At 43.2% G+C, this 12,198-nt stretch overlaps 1 long non-coding RNA gene across 1 annotated transcript; it reads left to right on the top strand.

Moving 5' to 3' along the window:
• The first annotated feature begins 418 nt into the window (after window positions 1-418).
• On the top strand, window positions 419-11,974 carry LOC132585670 (uncharacterized). The gene is made up of 3 exons (XR_009556332.1): window positions 419-500; window positions 8,805-8,873; window positions 11,909-11,974. It is a non-coding gene; the product is annotated as an uncharacterized LOC132585670 (long non-coding RNA).
• Window positions 11,975-12,198: the final 224 nt, after the last annotated feature.

A 12,198-nucleotide genomic window follows, 5' to 3' on the forward strand; every position in this document is an offset into this window, starting at 1 on the left:
AACTGACTGGTGTCTGTCCTCATATCACATGCTTGTAGCCAAGTATCTTTCACTTGCTATGATGATCAGAGAGCATAAGATTAGATCTCTTACAGGGTGACTTTTTATTGTATTTTAAAGTTGAAGAAGCATTTCCATCTGTATTCATTGTTGTATTTTCTTATGCATGCCAATAAAGGTACTTAACTGAGCCTAACTGTATTGTTCTATTGATTGCTTTCACATATGTTGTGTAATCTGTTTTGAGTCTCTGTGGGAAAGGTGGACTACAAGTATATAAATAAATTCCTTTAATAGTCCCAAAGTTGCAGTAAAGGATTTTAAGGCAATGCAATCCAGCTTTCTCTCTTCTTCCTCACAGATTCTCATTTTGTGCTTTTAAAACGATCCTTTATTGACACCCACTGTTTTCCCCCAACAGGAAATGTAATCGAAGTCTATGGTCGTCTCCTGGCCTCAAAATATGAAACTTATGATTTCAATGTGGATTTTATTGATGGGTAAGTAAGCTTAATCCACATTTAAAAGGGAAATTGGACGATAATTTTTAATATCTTTCAAATCATTATCCTCTTTCGGAATCAAAGATATCGTAGCTTTTTGGCATGAGTTTGGAATTTGGCCTTCTTCCTGTATCTTTTCAATGAGGTGTTTAAATGGCAGAAGTAAAGATTCTTCATAGGCTTTATAGAACTCTGCCGGTAGTCCATCTGGTCCTGGTGATTTGCCATTCTTTTGGGCAGTTAATGCCTCTCCAAGCTCCCTTATCGTTATAGGTTCATTCAAAACTTTTTGTTGTTCTTCTGTAAATTTGTTAAGGTTATTTTGTTTCACATATTCTTCTAAGTTTGTTTTGTCGACTTGCTTGTCTTCATATAGTTTTTTTTTTTTATAAAATTGTTCTACAATTCGTTGTATTTCTTGTTTTTGAGATTTCTCTTTATTGTTCTCATCTCTCAATGTTGTAATTATTCTCTTAGCCTTCTCTTTTCTCGTCCTATAGGCCAACCACCTTCCAGGCTTATTGGCATGCTCAAAAAAGTTTTGTTTAGCATACCTTAATGTAATCTCCACCTCTTCCATAAGAATTAAATTCATTTTGTGCTGCATTTCTCTCACCTTTTTTTTGAAATTCATACTTTGTTGGATGCTTTTTAAGATTCTTCTCAGCTTCTCTCATTTGTGACATTAAATTTTGATAACTTTCAGCTCTTTCTTTCTTCTTTTTAATGCAGTATCTAATTGCAAGGCCCCTGTAGAAAGCTTTTGCAGTATCCCAAACCATTTGCATCTTCACTTCTTGTGTTGTATTTTGTTTAAAGAAAGATTCAATTTCTAGTTTAGTTTCTTTAAGAAAGTCTTTGTCTTTCAGAATTGCTGTATTTAACTTCCACGGTCTTCTTATCCGTGCACCTTTTAATTTTATCATTACAGGGCTGTGGTCTGATATAACTCTTGTTTGAATCTCTGTGTCCACTAAGTCTTTAATCAAACTTGTAGAGAGCCAACACATATAAATTCTTGACCAGGTTTGGTGACTAGGAGAGTAGTAGGTAAAATCTCTAGAACTGGGGTATCTTGTTCTACAAACGTCCACCAACTCCATTTCTTTCGCTAATCTCCAGAAGTTTATCGGAAGCTGAGGACTTTTAGTTTTAATCTGTTTATGTGTTTTCTTATCCAACTGTCTGTCAGACACCGCATTGAAATCTCCTATTAGACAATATTCCACATACTCCAGGTTTGATAATTTAAGACGCAAATCTTGAAAAAATTTCTCTTGATGGTCATTTGGAGCATAGATGTTTGCAAGCAGGATTTTCTTATTGTCCACCGGGATTTCCACTAGTGAAATTCCACCATCTTCAGAAGCAAATTGCAGTTGTGGGTTAAATTTGTCTTTCATATAAATTGTCACTCCCCTTTTCTTTTTGTATAAGTCTGTAGCTGTAAATAAATTGCCAAGTTTTTTTGTTCTTCAAAAAATTTTGATCTTTAGTTAAGATATGAGTTTCCTGTAAGCAAGTTATGTCCATTTCCATTTTTGCGGAATATCTAAATGTCTTTCTCCTTTTAGCAGGAGAATTAAGTCCATTTACATTAATTGAAACAATTGAGGCCATTATGGGTTTTGTTTATCACTATTTCTTATCTTTTTTTGAATTGTAGTCTTGTATGATATCTCCGTGTTTGGTTTGGATCTTCGTCACCAGAACCTTCTTCTTGCTCCACTTCCTCATCCTTTTCGTTGCTTTCTTTCTTCTTTATATTTTCCCAAAAAATCTGGGCTTTAAAAGTGAAGTTGATCCTATATCTGTTCTCCTGGTATGTAAAAAGAAGGCCTTCTGGTATTAGCCACATGTAGGATATCTCTCTTCCTCTCAGAAACTCTGTTAATGCTTGGTATTCTTTCCTTTTTTGTCTCACTGGCCAAGGGACCTCTCTTAAAATTTTCACCATATTTCCAGCTATCACCATGGGTCTGTCTCTTGCTTGTTTCAGGATGTCATCTTTAATCTTTTTTCTTGCCAGCCTCAAATGAACTTCACTAGGTAGTTTGTTTCGTCTTGTGTAGCTCGATGGCGCCCTTCTGACTTGGTCAAACTCATCCTCCAACCTCTGAGGAGTCACCTGTAAAATTTCAGCCAAGGCTTCACTTAATATTTTCTGTAAATCTTCATTTTTCTCTTCTGGTATGTTTTGAAACCTCAACATGTAAGCCGCTTTGTCTACTTCCATCAGTAGGAGTCTAGAATCTTGTAGGGTCTGTTCTTTTCCCAAATGTTCCACTTTTTGAATATTCTCTGTTACCTGACCCTCTAAGGCTTTTAAGGCATTGTTGGTCTCTGCTGTCTGTCTACTATTTCCCTTAAGTTCTTGTTTGATCTCTCTCATCTGTTCATCTATATTGTCTATTTCACTTGCCATCCGTGTTATGGTAGTCATTAAAGTAGTTTGCCATTCTTTCATGTCACCTTGCATAGGTGTAAATTTCCCTGGGCCCAGTTGGCCACCAGGTGAATAGGATGGTTTCCCTTCTTTGATTTCTTTTTTTTGGGGGGGCGGTTCCTTGGGAATGGCCCCTGCTTTACTATCCATTATTATTAATATAAGCACACTCAGAGTCAGCAGTTCAAAAAAAGTCTCTTGACTGTTTGTTTTAAAGTTCTATGTTCTGTTTTTAGCAAAAGAATGATCTTCTCCAAATAGTTCTCTTGTTGCCAAATAGTTCTAAAAAAGAAATCAGGCTGCTAGCTTCTATCAACAATTTGTGTTAGTCAAAACAGCACTGAAACTAATAACAAACACAACGTTCAGCACAGTAGATATTCAGTAGACAAAACAGCAGACCACAGTTCACTGTCCAATAATTTCCATCGACATTAGCTCAAAGACAAGCCAACTCTCCACCTCGATTTTCAAATATCTTCTAAGCACCACGATAGGCAAGTATAATTTTGTAATCCAGGGCTGAATACCCTATTTATAATCCCAAAAATTGGTTACAAAACAATAATCCAAATTGAAAAACAATAATCCCAACAAGCAAGCAAGAAAAAAAAAAAATCCAGACGAGCCAAAAAGAGAGGAAAAAAAACCCCAAAGGTAATCCAACCAGTATAATGAGAGAGAAAAAAAATCCACAGATAAAAAAATAATCCACAGGTAAAAATAATCCAATCACAAATAAACCAAGGGCCGAAAAAAAAAAGAAAATCAAAAAAATAGAGAGCAACTCTAAGATCTATATATAAAAAATTAAATCCTTAACATCCACAGATAGCAATAAAAATAAAAAAATCTTCTTAGAACCCAAAAAGCTAAAGTATAACATCAGATAGCCACCAATTTGTAGGCACAGTTAGCACTTCAAAACTTCAGCTTCTGTTACAAAAAAAAAAAATCCTCCAGCCAAACCTCTTAGCATCCATAGACACTTATCAATAGGAAACTTCCTCCAAAGCTTCTTCTTCCTTCCACCAAATACAGTAAGTCAATTAAGTTTAGGCACCAAGTCCAGTATATAATACAAATTAGTGCAGTCTCCTGCAGGTAATTTCAGTGTTCAAAGTAGGCAAAAACTTTTACAAGCCTTGAAAGAGAAAGGGGGAGAGTTCCCCCCGCCTTTCTCAGTCTATTGCCTCACTTGCAGTCTCCAGCTTCTTTATTCCTGCCTCTCTGACACATATCCAAAAGAAGTAGAATAATCAGAATTTACAATGGTAGAAGAATCCATACCATTTGCCTTTGAGTTGATTGAAGATCCAGAATGCAGAGTGTTGAAGGAAGAAGAGATGAGCCGGTGGCTGACTTTTGGCCATTTAAAAATGGCGATTGAGACACTGAGGCTTGGGAAGAATGGGATCGGGAAGCAGCCGCCTCCGCTGGCATTCCTGATTGACCGCTCCGATTCCCCTGCCTTCTGGGACCCTCCCTGGGCCCCAGAGTAAAGTCTACCTTCGTGGGTGATCCCTCAACGCACCAATTTGAAGGCGGCTCAGGACGCGAAGGTCCGAGCCGCTTTTAAAGGCAAGTTTAAAGGTACCACTAGCAGACTGTAAAGTAGCTGTATTACAGCACAAAATCCAGTTACCAGCTTTTCTTCTCCCACTGGAGTTTCAATTGGTAGAGGGCAACAGAATGTGTGTGTGTGTGTGGGGGGGGGGGGGGGGAAATCTCGCACTACCAGTAAGAAGCTGGTAGAATCATAGAATCAGAGTTGGAAGGGACCTCCAGGGTCATCTAGTCCAATCCCCTGCACAATGCAGGAAATGCACAAATACCTCCCCCTAAATTCCCAGGATCTTCATTGCTGTCAGATGTAGGCTTGCCAGTCCCCAGGTTCCAGCGGGGGTTCTTCCGCTTTGCCAGGCTCCTTTCCGCCCCCAGTCAGCTGGCCAGCAGGGGGAAGCCCCGCCCCCAGAGGACCATGTGCCTTTGGAGGCTTCAGTCTCCGATTGAAAGGCTTCCTCTTGGGATGGTGTGTCTGTGTTACTTTGAAGAAGTTGGCAGCAACTCGTGAGTAGAGAGGCCAATCCCTCACTTCAAAGTTGCCAGAAACAGGGTGGGTGGGGGGGGAAACGTCTGCTGAGCACTTCATTATTCCCTATGTGGAGATCGATTCTCAGAGGGTATAATGAGAAATTGATCTGGAGGTTTCGGGGGCTCTGGGGGAGCTGTTTTTTTGAGGTAGAGGCACCAGATTTTCAGTATAGCATCTAGTGCTTCTCTCCAAAGTACCCCCCCCCCCCAAGTTTCAAAATGATTGGACTAGGGGGTCCAATTTTATGAGCCCAAAAGAAGGTGCCCCTATCCTTCATTATTTCCTATGGAAGGAAGACATTTAAAAAGGTGTGCTGTACCTTTTAAATGGATGGCCAGAATTCCCTTGGAGTTCAGTTATGCTTGTCACACCCTCTTTCCTCCTTCCGCCCCCCAATGTCTCCTGGCTCCAGCCCCAAAGTCTCCTGGCTCCACCCCCAAAGTCCCCAGATATTTCTTGAATTGGACTTGGCAATCCTAATCATGAACATATAAACATATGAACATTTATTTATATGAACATATGAAGCTGCCTTATACTGAATCAGACCCTCAGTCCATCAAAGTCAGTATTGTCTACTCAGACTGGCAGCGGCTCTCCAGGGTCTCAAGCTGAGGTTTATCACGCCTATTTGCCTGGACCCTGTTTTAATGGAGATGCCAGGGATTGAACCTGGGACCTTCTGCTTCCCAAGCAGATGCTCTGCCACTGAGCCAGCCTCCCTCCCCTTCATAGGTTCATAGTCAGATGGTCATCTAAAACCTCCAAGGAAGGAGAGCCCACCACCTCCCAAGGAAGCCTGTTCCACTGAGGAACTGCTCTGACGGCCAGGAAGTTCTTCCTAATGTTGAGCCAGAAACACTTTTGATAGGAGCCTTCTGGGGGCCTCATCTGGCCCCTGGGCCACATGTTTTGACACCCCTAAGTGTAGACATTTTGCGACCAAGCTAGGACAACAAGCCAAATGCACAGGGTCTTCTCTCTAATAATAATAATAATAAGTTTTTATTTATACCCCGCCCTCCCTGCCGAAGCAGGCTCAGGGCGGCTTACAAAGCAGGATATAAAATATCATGGTATAACAATAAAACAAAGTAATACAATCAATAAACAGAGCAATATAAATTATACAATATAAGTTAACATTAAAATCATTAATCTAAAAACAGTATAATAGTGCTACAGTCGCAGTTATACAAGATGGCTTGATGTTAATTCCAGGTTCATATTAAAAGGCTAGTTGGAAGAGGGCGGTTTTGCAAGCCCTATGGAACTTATTAAGATCCCGTAGGGCCTGCGCCTCTTCTGGTAGCTGATTCCATCATTGGGGTGCCTTTATAGAGAAGGCCTGCTCCCTGGTTGTTTTTAATTTGGCCTCCTTGGGCCCAGGGATTTCCAAAAGATTTTATGAGCTGGAACGCAGTTCTCTCTGGGGAACATATGGGGAGAGGCGGTCCCTAAGGTAGGCAGGTCCTCGGCCATATAGGGCTTTAAAGGCGATAACCAGTACCCTTGTAACGAACTCGGTATCTACAGTGCTATGATAAGTGACTGACAGCTAGGCAAAGCCAGAGTAAGACATGTTAAAAACACTGTTCCAATCTTAGTTGCGGCCGAGAAGGATTACAGAAGCATGAAGTCAACCTAGGCTTCATGTTGTCCCCCATTTTTTTTTGAAAGAAATAAAGCTATTTTACAGTCTGCTGGTGCTAGGGTTGCCAAGTCCAATTCAAGAAATATCTGGGGACTTTGGGGGTGGAGCCAGGAGACTTTGGGGGTGGAGCCAGGAGACATTAGGGGTGGAGCCAAGATCAAGGCTGTGACAAGCATAATTGAACTCCAAAGGGAGTTCTGGTAATCACATTTAAAGGGACAGCACACCTTTTCAATGCCTTCCTTCCATAGGAGATAATAAGGATAGGGGCACCTTTTTTGAGGCTCTTAGAATTGGACCCCCTGGTCCAATCTTTACTTGGGGGGTATTTTGGGGAGAGGCACTAGATACTATACTGAAAATTTGGTGCCTCTACCCCAAAAAACAGCCCCCCCCCCGAGCCCCAGATACCCGCGGATCAATTCTCCATGATTTTCTATGGGAATAAATCTCCATAGGGAATAACAGAGTTCCCAGCAGACATTTACCTCCCCTCCCCCCGCTTCCTGATGACCCTGAAGCGGGGGGAGGGCCTCCAAACCGGGGGATCCCCTGCCCCCACCTGGGGATTGGCAACCCTAGCTGGTGCTACCTGATACCACCACCCAGGCAGACAGAAAGACATTGTATTTACGGTCACAGACCAAATAAAGTACAGAAATTTAAAAGCTACAACACAAAGAATAAAATCTGTGCTATAATAAGTCTGATAATAATTATAAGGATATACAATTTTCTAAAAAATATTAAGTATAAAAGTTCTGGACAACATCACCCACTAGAGAAGAAAAGTTGGCAAGTGGATTTTGTGCTGGATATTCAGAGTGTGGAGGACTGCAGGATACACTAAGTGCAAATGCATGCGACTGTAACTTGAAGAACTTTGATAAGAGTTTATGTTTCAAATGCAATGATATGAATGATGCATGTAATATATGAGAATCATAATATGCTCTTTTGATGTGTTCAATGAATATAATAGAATTTGATGTGAAAAGGATTGTGGTCTCATTTGGAACACTGTGTACAATTCTGGTCGCCACACCTCAAAAAGGATATTATAGCATTGGAAAAAGTCCAGAAAAGGGCAACTAGAATGCTTAATGGGTTGGAACACTTTCCCTATGAAGAAAGGTTAAAACGCTTGGGGCTCTTTAGCTTGGAGAAACGTCGACTGCGGGGTGACATGAGAGAGGTTTACAAGATTATGCATGGGATGGAGAAAGTAGAGAAAGAAGTACTTTTCTCCCTTTCTCACAATACAAGAACTCGTGGGCATTCAATGAAATTGCTGAGCAGTTGGGTTAGAATGGATAAAAGGAAGTCGTTCTTCACCCAAGGGTGATTAATATGTGGAACTCACTGCCACAGGAGGTGGTGGCGGCTACAATCATAGCCAGCTTCAAGAGGGGATTGGATAAGCATATGGAGCAGAGGGCCATCAGTGACTATTAGCCACATTTCATTGTTTGAACTCTGTCTGGGGCAGGGATGCTCAGAATTCTTGGTGCCGGGGGGGGCAAAGTGGAAGGCTTCTAGCCCCACTTGTGAACCTCCTGATGGCACTTGGGGGTTTTTTTCTGCTACTGTGTGACACTAAGGGCGATTTCCCACACAGCTTACCGAGGAGCGAAGTCCCTCCTCACCGCGCAGCGTCTGCTCGGATTTCCCACCAACTGCTCCGCGGATTCAGGAAGTGCCGGACCTTTTGCGTTGCTAACATAAACTAGGGTTTTAGCAATTTCATTTGAGATGCAAAAGGTCCAGCACTTCCTGAATCTGCGGAGCAGTTGGTGGAAATCCGAGCAGACGCTGCGCGGTGAGGAGGGACTTTGCTTCTCGGTAAGCTGTGTGGGAAATCGCCCAGAGTGTTGGACTGGATTGGCCTGATCCAACATGGCTTCTCTTACATTCTTAAGTGGTCTTTAAGACTTTTTCACCAGCTATTGGAAACTGGCAACCCTACTGGAGGATGGAAACTCTGGTAACCAGGAAATGTTGGTGGACAATGCGGCAGTTGCAGGCACTATTTTGGGAATCACTGGTCCATATTGTTCCTCCTTTCTTTAATCCATTTTCCTCCCTCCCCCCCCCAACACACCCTAGGCCTGTGATCCTCAAAGCAGATGGATGGATTACCCTTTGCTCACTCGCAGACAGACAGAGGCGCAGCGTGTAAGTCCTTCCTCGTTGTCCGTTCTGAGCTGCATTTCATTGAGGGTTCACCAGGATGGTGAGTGTGCAGGTGCAGAATCTTTTGAAGCTGGTATAAAGGAGGTACAGTTCTGTGGCTTTACAGTCATGGTAGTAATTTTATCAAGGCTTTTTTTGTAGCAGGGACTTCTTTGCATATTAGGCCACACACCCCTGATGTAGCCAATCCTCCAAGAGCTTACAGGAGGCCCTGTAAGAAGAGCCCTGTAAGCTCTTGGAGGATTGGCTACAGGGGTGGAATTTTAGCAGGAGTTCCTTTGCATATTAGGCCACACACCCCTGATGTAGCCAGTCCTCCAAGAGCTTACAGGAGGCCCTGTAAGAAGAGCCCTGTAAGCTCTTGGAGGATTGGCTACAGGGGTGGAATTTTAGCAGGAGTTCCTTTGCATATTAGGCCACACACCCCCTGATGTAGCCAATCCTCCAAGAGCTTACCGTAGGCCCTGTAAGAAGAGCCCTGTAAGCTCTTGGAGGATTGGCTACAGGGGTGGAATTTTAGCAGGAGTTCCTTTGCATATCAGGCCACACACCCCCTGACACCCCCTGATGTAGCCAGTCCTCCTGGAGCTTCCAGTAGGCCCTGTACGAAGAGCCCTGTAAGCTCTTGGAGGATTGGCTACAGGGGTGGAATTTTAGCAGGAGTTCCTTTGCATATTAGGCCACACACCCCCTGATGTAGCCAATACTCCAAGAGCTTACCGTAAGCCCGGTAAGAAGAGCCCTGTAAGCTCCAGGAGGATTGGCTACATCAGGGGGAGTGGCCTGATATGCAAAGGAGTTCCTGTTACAAAAAAGGGTTTCTGCCACCTATTTTTCTACAAAATGACCCCTGGTTATACCTTTCTGTCCTTTTCATGCCACTTTGAGCTTTGAAAAGGGGATTAGAGAGATTCATGGAAGAGAGGTCTATCAGTGGCTACTGACCACGGTGACTAAAGGGAACCTCCACTTCCAGAGGCAGTCGGTCTCTGAATCCCTGTGCCAGGAGGCAGTGCCAGGAGAAAGCCTTGACCTCTATGAAGTGTTTGTTTGGCCTCCAGAGGAACTGGTTGGCCACTGTTTGAGACAGGATGCTGGACTAGGTAGACCACTGGTCTGATCCAGCAGGGCTCTTCTGATATTCTTATGAAGGCCTCAGCCTCCATGCCCTGTTGTTGACCCTCCAGAGGAACTGGTTGGCCCCTGTGTGAGACAGGAGGCTGGACTAGAGGGACCACTGGTCTGATCCAGCAGGGCTCTTCTGATATTCTTATGAAGGCCTCAGCCTCCATGCCCTGTTGTTGACCCTCCAGAGGAACTGGTTGGCCCCTGTGTGAGACAGGAGGCTGGACTAGAGGGACCACTGGTCTGGCCCAGCAGGGCTCTTCTGATGTTCTCATGAAGGCCTCGGCCTCTCTGCCCTGTTGTTGGGCCTCCAGAGGAACTGGTTGGCCACTGTGTGAGACAGGAGGCTGGACTAGATGGACCCTCACTGGTCTGATCCAGCAGGGCTCTTTTTGTGTTCTTGTCAGCTTTTTCACCACCTATTTTTTTATATATTTGCAAAGCATTTCATCTCATGCATCCTCTGTTCAATAAACTTCCCTACCAGAGCTTTTCAACATTGCAGTACACATTTGGGCCCTGATTTTAAGGGTGCGGAATACCCTTCTCTCTCTCTCTCTCTCTCTTTCTTTCTTTCTTTCTTTCTTTCTTTCTTTCTTTCTTTCTTTCTTTCTTTCTTTCTTTCTTTCTTTCTTTCTTTCTTTCTTTCTTTCTTTTCTTTCTTTCTTTCTTTCTTTCTTTCTTTCTTTCTTTCCTTCCTTCCTTCCTTCCTTCCTTCCTTCCTTCCTTCCTTCCTTCCTTCCTTCCTTCCTTCCTTCCTTCCTTTCTTTCTTTCTTTCTTTCTTTCTTTCTTTCTTTCTTTCTTTCTTTCTTTCTTTCTTTCTTTTTTTCTTCAGATTTATAGGTCGCCCTTTCCCATAGTGGCTTCTAACGTAATAAAACAATCAAAAACCGTTTAAAACAATTAAAACAGTTAAAAATTAAACAATTAAGCCACACCTCACATTAATTAAGGCAGCATGGATAGTGTGGACAGATCAATTAGGCATACTTGTCCCAAACAAGATGTTCAAAAATCTCAGCTATATCCGTTTTAACCAATCAGTGCAGGGGGGGCTGGTTTAGATGATAAGGATGTCCGTTGCCTCAGCCGTAAACCCGGCGGAACAGCTCCGTCTTACAGGCCCTCCGGAATGGTAACAAATCCGGGAAGGCCCAGATCTCCACCGGGAGCTGATTCTTTCTGGGAGCCATTTGAGATCATGATAATGTATGAAACTTTGACCCAGGAATAATCTGACCTTTAGGAGTTGAGTGTGTTCTGATACACTTCTTTCTTTTTGTTTCTCTTGTGCCTGCTAACCTTCCTGTTGAATCAAGAGCTGGCAGTTTGGGGCGAATTGGAGGCGTCCCAAATCAGGCCGGCTCAAAATGGAGTGGCCAAAGCCCGTCCACATGCTCCCCCGCAAAGTGCCTGTATCCTGCTCGCAGGGCGACTTGGTGCGATCAGACGGCTGTTGCACACCATCCCTGTAGCTTGACTTGGGTTTCTTTCCCCCCATTCATTTATTGGTTATGAGCATGTGCACTCATGCGCCCATGTGCCTATGCACTTGAAAACAATATTTTTTAAAACAGAAAAGCCAGAAGCGGCTTGGGAGGGGGGCTTGGCGGGTTCACACTGCCAAGGCGCCTTGTTTGCACTCTTCCGAGTCCAGCTGCTAGTGAGGTGACTGGCGTGCAGCTCAGAAATTAGCTACCATTTTGAAAATGGTAGCTTTTTGAACTGCTTTGAGGATGCTGGAGGACGGGCTGAGTACGGAGTGGGTGGCAGATGTCCTCATTTGGATGGTTTTTTCTAGTCGGTTTCTGAGGCGTCCCTGGGTCGACTTAAACGGCCCTTCTGTGAGCAGCCAGAGTCTTTTTTTGCATTTTCTGTTGTTTCTTTGCAGATACTCCATTCAAAGCAATCACGGCATGGGAACGGTTGGCTGCCGAGTGGAAGGCAACTATATTGGTTAGTGGAAAATGGAAAATAAAGGTGGTTCTACTCTTAGTTCTGTAACATAAAAGGCAACACCAGTTGGTGTTGGACTGTTCTGTTTGTAAGAGGAAGCAGTGAAGACTGAGCGAATTACAAATTTCCTTCCTTTTCCTCTTTGTTGTTGCTGCCATTGGCTTTGTTTCTGGCTCCCAATTTTAGCCCTTGCTCCACATAAGCTTTAAATAGTAGACATGAAGC

The sequence above is a fragment of the Heteronotia binoei genome, chromosome 1 (genome assembly GCF_032191835.1).
Source record: "Heteronotia binoei isolate CCM8104 ecotype False Entrance Well chromosome 1, APGP_CSIRO_Hbin_v1, whole genome shotgun sequence".
In the NCBI taxonomy this organism is placed as follows: Eukaryota; Metazoa; Chordata; class Lepidosauria; order Squamata; family Gekkonidae; genus Heteronotia; species Heteronotia binoei.